Source organism: Lactuca saligna, chromosome 8 (assembly GCF_052625555.1).
Source record: "Lactuca saligna cultivar CGN05327 chromosome 8, ASM5262555v1, whole genome shotgun sequence".
Classification (NCBI taxonomy): Eukaryota; Viridiplantae; Streptophyta; class Magnoliopsida; order Asterales; family Asteraceae; genus Lactuca; species Lactuca saligna.
This window is the reverse complement of record NC_136424.1, coordinates 94488788-94500610: the sequence shown is the minus strand read 5'-3', so window position 1 is coordinate 94500610 and position 11823 is coordinate 94488788.

The following is an 11823-nucleotide window of genomic DNA, read 5'->3' as shown; positions in this document are numbered from 1 at the left end:
CCTTAAAGTCAAACTTGGTCAACCTTGGTGAAAGTCTAAGTCAATAGTCAAGGTCAAAAGTCCATGTTGACCCCAACTCGTTGAGTGCATCCAAAAACTCGTCGAGTTCGTTTAGAGTCCATAAAAATGAAATCCCAAGTTAACTCTCTGAGTTACTTGAGTAACTTGTCGAGTTCCTTAATGTCCAGAAGACCAAAAACTCTAATCCCTCACCGAAATCAAGTGGAATCTCGAAAACGGGTAAACCCTACCCGACTCGTCGAGTTGGCTAAGCAACTCGTCGAGTACCTTCGGTCCTTTTTGTGTTCAGTCCTTTCTAGTGGGATCTATGGCTCCAAATTATAGATCCAACTCATTTTGGTGAAGTTACCACGTAAAGTTGAAAACTTTATATGCATGCAAGGCCTCCCAAGGCTAAAACACTAAAACTAAGGTTTCTACAAGGTTTAGTTCATGGAGAAGAGCCTAAACTTGATAAAGTAGAAAACTTTATGTCCATAAGGTTCTAGAGGTGTCTAGATTTGGAACCATATCCTCATGACAAGTCCAAATCCGAGTATGACATCATTTTTCCCTAAAAACGACCATATTCTTTCATAAAATGAGACCTAAACAAATAAAGGTCAAGGTAGCAAATTTATACCTCAAGATGGTTGCTAATACAGAGTAGATGTTAGATCTACTGCTCCTCTCCCTACTCCACCTTCTTCAAGCTTCAAAATCCTTCACAACCACACCAAAATCACTCACCAATGTGCTCACACACATCAAGGAGGTATATGTCTCGAACTAGGGTTTCTCTGGGTAGTTAGGATGGTAAGGGAGGCCATAAATGATCCATAAGTTCCTTAAATAGGGTGAAAACCCCTGAAAATTTGGGTTTTCCTTTACATCACCTACTCGTCGATTCAGGGCCTTCCGACTCGTCGACTAGGTTCTAAGTCTTGTGTTTTCATAAATGATCTCTACTTGACGAGTTGGGCTCCCCAACTCGTCAAGTTCCAGCAGAAAACCCTAAAAACTTAGAAAATTAGATGATACCTGGAACAAGCTTTACAAATTTGTTACTAGACTCTACTTGACCATGAGCTTAGGGGTGAACAGGGGTGGACGTTATCATTTTGTTTCGCCAGTTTGTGCAAAAGTCTCTTGTCCTTTTTCTTATAAATTGGGATTCATTATCGCATATGATGTCAGCCGGGATCCCAAACCTGGTCAAGATATTACGTTTAATAAATGAGACCACTTCTTTGTCTCTTACCTAAACAAAAGCCTCAACTTCAATCCAGTTTAAGAAATAATCAGTCATTACTAGCATGAAGACTTTTCCTCCTGGGGCCACCGGTAATTTTCCCACTATATCCATTCCCCATTTCATGAATGGCCATGGGGAGATAACTATATGTATAGGTTCTACCGGTTGATGTAGGATGTTGCCATGTCTTTGGCAAGCATCACACTTTTGAGCATGTAGAAAAAATCTCTCTTCATGGTTGGTTAGTAGTATCCTGTTCTTAGTATCTTGGAGCATAAAGCTCTGCCCTAAATATGATTGCCACAATCTCCTTCATGTATATCCTTTAAGACTTCTGCGGCTTCAGGATCTTCCAAGCATCTAAGGTATGGTCCTGCCATAGATTGTTTATAAAGTTTACTGTAACATCCTAAAAATCATGACCAAAAATTTATTTTTAAAGAATTAATAAAACCATAAGTATCCAATCATACCAACCAAAATTAAAGATAGATATACCAAATTAGAGTATCGTTTCAAAACATGTTCTAATTATCAGAGTAAAAACATCTCAGGCTAATACTTCTTGGTGTGTACCATGCGATCATCCCGAGCTTTGCTCTCCGCTATCGGAAGTACCTGAAACCAAAACTAAAAATTGTAAGCACGAAGCTTAGTGAGTTCCCCAACCTACTACATACCATAAATATGGTCACATACTGCACACATTAGGCCTAGCCCGCTACATCGGGCCCTCTGGCATTAGGCCCCGCCTATCTCTGGGCCCTGCCCATCTCCGGGCCTCGCCCACTATACAGATCTGTATCTACTAGGCCTCGCCTTTCTCTGGGCCACGCCCGTCTCCAGGCCCTACCCACTATATACATATAACTATAACATATAAGAATGCTAATACATACACACAATCTTTATACTATAACTGCTAGTCTCAGGGACCCTTCTGTCTTGGGCCCTGTTGCTCTTCTACTACTAATGAGATATGGAACCTCGTTTACAATCGGCTACTGATAAGATACGGGCCCTCGCCCACACTCATGTCCCTACCACGCACATACGAGTATCACAAAGACACAAGTGTAACTACACATACACTACTGCCTCGGGTACCACCCGACATTGAACTGTAGCTCAGAAACATACATATTAACCTTCCTCGGGCCTCGCCCGTCATTAGATTTAAATCTGGTATTCACTAACATACATAAATGCGCCGGAGTTGATGCCTTAGACCCGTTCCTACTGGATAAAACTCACCTCAAAAAGTTGACTGTAGAATACTGTGTATGACCCCTCGCTTCTAGCTAGCAGATCCTCGAACTACTGATCCCTCGGCTCCCCGAGCTATCAATACCGAAATACCACTTAGTCCAAATCAATAACCCTTTATAGGGTAGAATGACCATTCTACCCCTAGGCTAACTCGAAAGTACCTGAAACCAAAACTGAAAACTGTAAGAAAGAATCTGAGTGAGTTCCCCAACCTACCAAATACCATACATATAGTCACATACTGCACACATTAAAATTAGCCCGCTACATTGGCCTCTCTGGCATCAAGCCCCGCCTGTCTCTGGGCCCTACCCGGCTCCGGGCCTCGCCCACTATACAGATCTGTATCTACTAGGCCTCACCTGTCTCTGGGCCACGCCGGTCTCCAGGCCCCGCCCACTATACACATATAACTATAACATATAAGCATGCTAATACATACAAACAATCTTTATACTATAACTGCTAGTCTCAGGGCCCCTTCTGTCTTGGGCCCCGCTGCTCTTCTACTACTAATGAGATATGGAACCCTGTCTACAATCGGCTAGTGATAAGATACGGGCCCTCGCCCACACTCATCTCCCTACCATACACATACAAGTATCACAAAGACAAAATTATAACTACACATACACTACTACCTCGGGTACCACCTGACATCGAACTGTAGCTCGGAAACATACATATTAACCTTCCTCGGGCCTCGCCCATCATTGGATCTAAATCTGTTATTCACTAACATACATAAACGCTCCGGAATTGATTCCGTAGACCCGTTCCTACTGGATAAAACTCACCTCGCAAAGTTGACTATAGAATACTGTGTATGACCCCTCGCTGCTAGCTAGCAGATCCTCGAACTACTGATCCTTCAGCTCCCCGAGCTATCATTACCAAAATACCACTTAGTCCAAATCAATAACCCTTCATAGGGTAGAATGACCATTCTACCCCTAGGCCAACTTGGTCCATAACTAAGGCCTAAACCATAATGAAAAGGCCCAACACTAGGTGAGCTTCTGTAAACCCCAAGCTACTACGCATACAGGACCCTCGTGATAGAAACTTCTGCCTAAACACAATGTTGCCTCTTGCCTTATTTCCAAAAGAATGGGGACCTCTCAGGTCCAAGCCTTTCTATCCACCATCCGAAATACCGGATCCCCTCCGGTTACTAAATCCAAGCTGAAACTCTTAGTCGCTCCCAGCAACCCCCGAAGAACTTTGGCTAGCTAAAACTACTCTATCTACCTTGCCACTATGGCTCCCTAAGTCCTGGGATCCTCAATCCTCTAACTTGGCCCTATGGTCTCAACCAGGTCCCACCTGCGCTGCTGTAATCATACAGGCCTCGCCCATGGGTCTCACTCAACTACATCTCAGAGTGGCCTCTCCCACAGGTCCACCTATCTTGGGCTATGCAGACCCCACCCCATCCTAAAAATCAATGAACTACCCTCTCTTTATATATCTTCATCTTGCTAACTAGGAGATGCGGGCCTCACCCACATTCTGCTAACCAGGAGATACGGGCCCTTGCCCACACTTCTATAGCTAAACTGCTAATGAATGCTACGACTATCCCATAGACTTAAAACACCTTCCCACACTGTCTAATTTTTGGCTATCCTACTGAGATGACATTTATTATCTTAGCATTTGGGGGTGGAGATCCTGTTTTTTTCGGGATCTCGTGATCATCCTGGACGTTCTCCTTGGATTTTTGTATTTGTCTCCCAAGGATTTCTTTGAGGTGTCCCTTGCTGAGGAGGTAGTTGATCTCTTTCATTAGGGCTATTGTAACGCCCCGTTCTTAAATATCTATTCATGGGCTCCAAAGATCAAGAGTAAGGGTGTTTCGGTCTTTTATGGGCAATGGGTTTTATACAAGAAGGTTTCGGACCGGTGCATGTTGATAAAAGCATAGGGCTTCTCGCCACCTTCGTGTGGATGTAAAGTTCATCGGGAATGGGCTTAGAATAGAGGAGTTGCGGCATTTCGAAGATATTATCGATTATAGCCCTTAATGGGAAAAGTGGAAAAGAAAGGCCAAGTATGAAGAATGGGACACGCTGGGTATGCCCAGCGTAGGCTGGGTTACGCCCAGCGTAATTGGATAAATGAACGCAAGTGTGTGGGGGCATACGCCCAGCGTACGTCCAGAATCTTTAAACTCTAATTGAGGGTGAGACACTATATAAGGAGCATAATGGCTCAAACCCTAGCCTCATTATCAGTCTCCCCAACCCCAGAGAAACCCTAGAACACCTCTCCCTTCCTTTTTGTGATATCTTGACCTTGGGAAGCTCATTTTGGAAGTTTAAGCTTAGAAGAGGATAGGAGGAAGTTGTCAAAGAAGGACTTGGGAAGTTGGAGGTTTTAGATCTGGAATAACATCATCTTCTGGAGCCCTTTTGAGGTATAAAGTCTCTTGCTTGGCAATCATTTTGTGTAGATCTATGTGTTGTGAAGTTTTGACATCATTCTTGTCCCAAAAGCCTCATCTTGATGCATGTCTCGAGATGGCTAAGATTAGCTTTCCTTTTAGACCTCAGGAGAGGTCTTGAATAAGAAAAATAAGGTCCCAAGGGCTTTGGTTGTCTCATATGTGATATAGATAGGTCTACATAGATTAAGACCTTGTATTAAGAACTTTATGGACGTCCCAGATAATAAAGTTTGAGACTCTATGAATCCAAGACATATTTGGCCTAAGGATCTGAAGTTTGGGCTTAAGAGCTTAAGCCATTAAGAAGTTACATGGACTTGTTGAACAGCGAAGTTACGACCCGCATAACAAGGGAGTACGCCCAACGTAGCGGGTCAGTGCCCCGATCCCAAATTGCGAACCATCATTGTACGCCCAACGTACCAAGAAGGGTACGCCCAGCGTACCCCCTCAGTTGCATTTTAATTTCGAGCATTGCTTGTTTGGGCTGTCATTGGGCTAATAAGTTTGGGCCTTGATTGAATAGTATGGATGGAGTTTTTTAGGCCCAATTATTATCAAGGACCTTGGATCTAGGCCCAGTTGTAGATGTGGGTCCAATTTAGTAAATTGGGCCCATATTGGGCTTGTATGAGAGTTTGACTTTGGCCTTGGCCCAATAAGTGGATATATGATTGACCTAATGATTATTTTTGCTATGTTGGCTAGTTCAGGATTTTCGGTGAGTCGGTGATTCGGGAGTCTGCTTTTCAAGTTCAGAGTTTTGGCAGTTGCGAGGTGAGTTATCCTCACTATATCAACACGGTCTAAGGCACCAAGGCCGGGCCTTTATCGGATTGTAATCCGGGTATCGTTGTTATGTTGTTGCCTTGATATGTTTGCATCCTGGTAGTTAAGATGGTATATGCTAGTGACCGGTTAGGTCGGTATATTGTTTAGAGTATGTTATGTTATGTGATCCGCTAGATCGGTTTGATTGGATGTGAATTGTTATGTGATTGTATGTTTATGTGCACATGGTTGGTGGACTAGGGTTGGGTTGAGGTGGGTCCTGCTTTGTGCAGTAGGCCAACATACCCAGGGCGGACCGGTTATTCCGAAGGCCCAGCAAGTGATCCGGATAGGCTATAGGCCCCACGAGGGCAGACCAGACGTGCTGAGGCTCAAAGAGTGGACCAGGCCAACTGAAGGCCCGATGCGGGCGGACCAGTGATACTGTAGACTTAGAGAGTGGACTAGGTGGGTTGAAGGCCCGATGCGGGCGGACCAACCACACTACAGACTCAAGGGGTATGACTAGACTCGGAGGGTGGACCAGGTGGACTGAAGGACCGGTACAGCGGAACAGTCACACAGTAGACCCGAAATGCATGGTTGTTCTGTTCGATTATGATATGTTATGCGTGTTATATGTGGTTGGTATTTTGGGGGTATCTTACTAAGCTTTCGGGCTTACAGTTGTGGTTTAATGTTTTTCAGGTACTTCAGGAGACCGTGGCAAGGCGAAGGCGTGATCGTACCGCTCCTCATGTTTATGTTTTATGTAATGGTTCTGGGAATACTCTGATAATAAATGTATTGAAAACCTTTTTGTGATAACTTAATGAATTAGGATGTTTTTGAAAAGTTTAAATTGGTTGAAATTTTTTATGGTCGTTACAAGTTGGTATCAGAGCCTTGGTTTAAGTGAATTGGAGGAACATTCATGTGAATCTAGTCTCAAATCAAGGAGAGTTTTCAAAAGAGAATTTAAATGGTTTTCAAAATGAGTAAAAGACGATGCGGAGGTACGATCAGCCGAAGCCAGTAAGTAGCCCCAAAATACCATGCAAGTTATTTGTTTATGTTTTATGATAGAACAACATGCTAGTACTAGGCTAGGGATCTTCAGGAATTGCATGATAGTGTTGCCTGATTGTGATGCCTGCTAGTCTAGGGTTTATTTCTACATGAGATTTCCAGTGTTCCTCTAGGAGTGAGGGTTGAGTGTTCGGTATGCCTGTTCTTCACTAGGGTGTTGTGGTGATACTTGGCATAAATATGGGTAGATGTGGAAGGTAGTATGGGCCCGTACTACTGAAAGCACAGGACCCCTACGCGTATCAAGGAAGTCACAACCCCTAGGGCGGTGTTGAGAGTCGGTTCCTGGGTTAGTGGGAAGTATGTGATGTCTGTTGTATTTCTTTTCAGAATGGTGGTTACAAGACATAATGGGAGTGGATCCAGATCAGGATCGGGAGCAGGAGAGGGTGGTCAGGGTGGGTCAGCACCACCCAAAGTTATCGGTCAGATGAGCATAGACGAGTTAGATGCTAGGATTCGTGAGATCCTGCATGATGAGGTTGTTGTGTTGTTCCGGACCGAGTTGCCGGAACTGTTTGGGTCGATCAAGACCGCCATGGTTGAGTATTTTGTTGAGCGCTATGCGGATCTCACAGAGACGGTTGCCGAGGTGGCTACAGCGGCTGTAGCAGCTGCAGGGGGAGGAGTCGGCCGAGGTTTTCAGTATCGGGACTTCGATAATACGAAGCCCCCTACCTTCGATGAAGTTCAGGACCCGATTGTTGCTATGAGATGGTTGTTGGATGTGGAGGAGTGTTTCTTCACGTGTTCATGTCCTGCTGATCAGAGGGTGAGGTGTGCTTTGAACCTGTTGAGGCTCGGGGTGAAGGATTGGTGGAGATTGACCACGGGGTCATATTCGGATGCGCAAAGGGCTGCGGTTTCTTGGGATGAGTTCCAGGAGATGTTTAGCACTTGTTATGTTCCACGGGTAGAGAGGGAGAGATTGGCTTAGGAGTTCCTTGAGCTGAAGCAGGATTTGGAGTCGGTGACAGAGATCACCAGGATGTTCACTGAGAGGGCGATGTTTTTCCCTGAGTTCGCTTCGGAGCAGGCTCAGATGTCCCGATATTTGAGTATGCTCAAGAGGGATATCAGGCAGTTTGTGTCTATGCAGATGTGCGAGACCTTATTGGAGCTGCAGGAGGCCGCCAGGCGGCGTGAGTTGGAGATTGAGTTGCAAATGTGAGAGCAGAGGCAGGCTCCGGTGCAGTCGCAGCCGGCGCCGAAATGGTCTAAGACCGTTGATTCTAGATTGGGAGATATGAGCAGCCACACTTGTGGGAAGTGTGGGAAGGGTTACACCGGAGTTTGTAGGTCCGGTGGTACATGCCGCAAGTGTGGAAAGGAGGGGCACTATGCGAGGGATTGTCGGCAGACAGCCCTGGTTCGGGATTTGAGGATTTGTTATCATTACCATCAGGTTGGACACTTGAGGGCCAATTGTCCATAACTTGCAGCAGGACCGGTGCAGTCTCTAGCACCGGCCACTTTGAGGATTACGGGTGGAGGTCAGGGTGGAGCGGAGCCCCCAAGGGCTCAGGTTCGTGCCTTTTAGCTTACAGCGGAGGAGGTCAGGGCAGTGCCGGATGCAGCTGCGGGTATGTTTCTTTCTTGATGTCTTATTATCTCGTGATTATTAGGGGTATTGTATATCTTCTAGTCTCGTGGTGTGATTTTTGGTATTGTATTTGTTGTTTCCTTGAGGGTTATGGTATGGTTAAGGGTTTTGGTATTGGGAGTTTCGTTGGTTACCATCCATGAGGATTGTTAGTGGGGAATCAGGTTCCGGGTCTGAGTGTCAGGTAGCATATGCGGTCTGAGGAGTGGTTTGCTGAATGTCGGGTTTCTTTCGATATCCAAGATGATCTGTGTTCATATGTAACCTTGTGAAGGTCGCTCGTCATAGTGGGAATCAGTTCGAGTATAAGGGATTGTGTTGTGTATGGGATGTTAAGGGAGGTCGATGATGGCGATCGGTGTTTAGTAGTCAGTGCTCTAAGTGGGGGAGAATTGGAAATTATCCGGGAGATCGATAAGCATGAGTAGTCGATTGGCTGTTGGGGATCCAGCAACAGTTTGGTCAGCCTAGAGTGTAGGCTGGTATGACCAAGTAACAGGCGGTCGGGGCGGGATGCAGACCAAGGGTTTCACAGATCAAGGGTGATTGATTGTAGAAGGCTTGGGATCAGGCCGGGTTTGAGTATGAAGGGTGGAGATAAAGTTTGGAACCCCTAGAGGGCTAGAACAGTATGCATGGGAGATTTTTATGGAGAGATAACACGAGATGATGAATGCTAGATGAGCGGTCTGGATAGATTGGAGCCCGGAGGGCGTACCAGTCAGGCCGAAGGCTAAGAGAACGGTCCAGATAGGCTGAAGGCCCTGGAGGGAGGTCCAGACCTGTTGAAGGTTCTGAGAGTGGTCCAAATGGGCTGAAGTCCTGGTAAGGCGGTCCAGTCATGCTGAAGACTCTGCATGTGTTGATAGATCTGTATGAGGATATGGAATGAGTATGTCGCAATGTGATAACATCAGAAGGTCTGACCCCGGATATTGATCACGATTAGTGTAGACCGAGCATGGACTCGAGAAGTCCCTACGAGCGGATTCAGAGTATGTGTGAAGCATGGGATAGCGGTTATGCTATAAGGAAATAGTGTAGTATTAGGTGAGCGCCATGGCACTTGTGGCAGTGTCATGGCAGCCAAGTGGTTTCCTGGGTAAGGAAAGGGAGAAGAATGTAGCTCCGAGAGGGAGTGAAGGTTCGCGAAAGTGAAGGCAGTAGTGCGAAGTTATGATTGGCGTGTTCCAACTATGGTCATTGAGTAGCGGGTTTGTGGTAGTGGTATGGAATCACATTCATTCTGGATGTATGTTGAGGTCAAGGAAGGAATTCCGAGGGTGTAGAGCCAAGAGGCTCGGAAGGGATACAGGGATGGAGTCTCGGACTCCCAACTTGATTGTAATCAAGGAATTGTGTATGTTGTAGAAATTCATCCTAAGGGATGTGTCATCCTGACGGCATGGAGTGGATAAAGTTGGACTCAGATCGGGATTCCGGTGGTTGTCTCTTGAGGAACCTCGTAGGATTAATACTAGATGGTTCATTGCAGGAGTAGTTCAGGAATTGAGTTGCTGCAGGCTTCGAGGACGAAGCCTAATTTAAGTGGGGGGGAATTGCAACGCCCCATTCTTAAATATCTATTCATGGGCTCCTGAGATCAAGAGTAAGGGTGTTTCGGTCTTTTATGGGCAATGGGTTTTATCCGAGAAGGTTTCGGACCGGTGCATGTTGATAAAAGCATAGTGCTTCTCGCCACCTTCGTGTGGATGTAAATTTCATCGGGAACGGGCTTAGAATAGAGGAGTTGCGGCATTTCGAAGATATTATCGGTTATATCCCTTAATGGGAAAAGTGGAAAAGAAAGGCCAAGTATGAAGAATGGGACACACTGGGTACACCCACCGTAGGCTGGGTTACACCCAGCATATTTGGGTAAATGAACGTGAGTCGGTGAGGGCATACACCCAGCGTACTATATGTACGCCCAACGTACGTCTAGAATCTTTAAACCCTAATTGAGGGTGAGCCACTATATAAGGAGCATAATGGCTCAAACCCTAGCCTCATTATCAGTCTCCCAAACCCCAGAGAAACCCTAGAACGCCTCTCCCTTCCTTTTTGTGAGATCTTGACCTTGCGGAGCTCATTTTGGAAGTTTAAGCTTAGAAGAGGAAAGGAGGAAGTTGTCAAAGAAGGACTTGGGAAGTTGGAGCTTTTAGATCTGGAATAACATCATCTTCTGGAGCCCTTTTGAGGTATAAAGTCTCTTGCTTCGCAATCATTTTGTGTAGATCTATGTGTTGTGAAGTTTTGACATCATTCTTGTCCCAAAAGCCTCATCTTGATTCATGTCTCAAGATGGCTAAGATTAGCTTGTCCTTTTAGACCTTAGGAGAGGTCTTGATTAAGAAAAATAAGGTCCCAAGGGCTTTGGTTGTCTCATATGTGATATAGATAGGTCTAAATGGATTAATGTGACATCCCCAAAATCACGGCCAGAAAAGACCGATTTTGTTTATGCTTTATAAAAATCAGAGTACTTCATTTTATAAAAAGGTTGCGGAATTTGTTCCCAGAAAAACACGATAAATACGTTATTAAAATATTTTCAAAGAAACGTATTTTTATTGATCTTAAAACGTTTGGGATGTCATCGTTAATACAGAAACATAAGCATAAACAGAACTTACATTTATTTACACTAGTGATCTACATCTCTTTAAATCTCTCAGTGTAAAGTGACTTCATATCAACACCTGTGATATACATAAACTGAGTGGGTCAGGTTGGGAAACCTAGTGAGTACATAGGGTTTTCAACCCACAATAATATAATTGTTATGTTTACTCATCAAACAATTAACCCCATTACCATCCCCGTTATCTTCTTTACTCTAAAGGATTTAACCTAAGAGTTGTCTATCCTGCATTTGTTTATTCCGAAGTCTCTTACTTCCAGAGTTATAGGACTGGCACTAAATCCATAGCTGCCGATGTTAGTTCGTAAAGCACTAATTCCATAGCTGCTATATCCTACTTATCGGGTACTAAATCCATAGCTACCAGCGTTCAACAGGTACTAAGTCCATAGCTACCAATTCCTACAGGTACTAAATCCATAGCTACCGGTGTTTGTCCCATAGGCACTAAGTCTATAGCTGCTAATGTATACTCACGTCATCTTCTATCTCTCATCATCTTTCTACCCATCATCATACCCCACATATTCGTATATATAAAATACGTATACAGTTTAAATCCTTTAAAACATGTATAAAACGTTCATCCAACATAGACAACAAGTATTCAGATAATATGGACACATAGCAAGTAATTTATATAAAATACTTCATATCTATGTGTAAGATGAAAGGGACTATGCACTCACCTGAGAAGGTGGTGACTCGGTACTCGGACAGCGCTTCGTTTACTTTAAAATAAT